The sequence below is a fragment of the Penaeus monodon genome, chromosome 31 (assembly GCF_015228065.2).
Source record: "Penaeus monodon isolate SGIC_2016 chromosome 31, NSTDA_Pmon_1, whole genome shotgun sequence".
Taxonomy (NCBI): domain Eukaryota; kingdom Metazoa; phylum Arthropoda; class Malacostraca; order Decapoda; family Penaeidae; genus Penaeus; species Penaeus monodon.
Genome location: NC_051416.1, coordinates 36,612,453 through 36,613,405, shown reverse-complemented (window position 1 = coordinate 36,613,405; position 953 = coordinate 36,612,453).

Genomic DNA, 953 nt, shown 5'->3' with positions numbered 1-953 from the left:
CGGCAAAGAATCATTAGCACTACCGGGAGCGGAACTGCTATTGCCCTCGAACGCATTTTGAAGCCGCAATTCAGCCATAGATTTTTCATGCTCGCGCTGCTTATCGGCTTCTTCGGATTGTAGTTGACATTTCTTAAGCTCACGTTCAGCCGCGCGCTCTTCTCTGTCGGCTTTTTCCTTAGCGGACTTTTGTTCTTCCTGAATAAGTTTAGAAACTTGTTCAGGATTCATACCCAAGGCCTGAGCCTCTTTCATTATATCTACAATGTAACTCATCAGCTTAACTATACGGTAACAATCGATTGTATGAATTAAGAGGCAGGCAAAAAAAAACTTAACTTCGGTAGCTATGCCCGAATATAACAAAACTAAACCCCCATATAAAGCACGGGTATACACTATAACAAGGTATTGGTCACTGGCTAATAAGAGGGGGGGGGGAGGGGAAACTCGTTCCATGCGGCATACACGGCTCAAAGCTAGCTTAGCATCACACAGCCGGCGCCAAGTTACGCGGTACCGCAAATCAACAAAACACGTGGCGGACCTGCAACGTAACTAATCACGAAGTGATTCACAACTTCAATATACTCGTAATACAAAGGAACCAGTGAAATGCGACACTTAAGAGTACACTGTATAAAATTACGAGCAGAATACTTGCCTCACCTGTATCTCCCTTGTTGCATGCATCGGGGTTCACAATAACTCACCATATCTTCAGTAACCACCAGACAGTCTACCATAACAAGCACGTGTCACAAACACCTTAAAAAGACAACGTATTAAGAAGTATGTACTTTTAGATCCTTGTGAATAGCATGACTGACGGGACTTTCGACCTTACTGAAATGCGCTCCGATCCTACTCACTGCGCCATTGTACGTGGTTCCATTTCTTTTTGTTTTTCTTTTCTATTCAATCGGAGGGATCAATGCAAGTCAGTCATCACA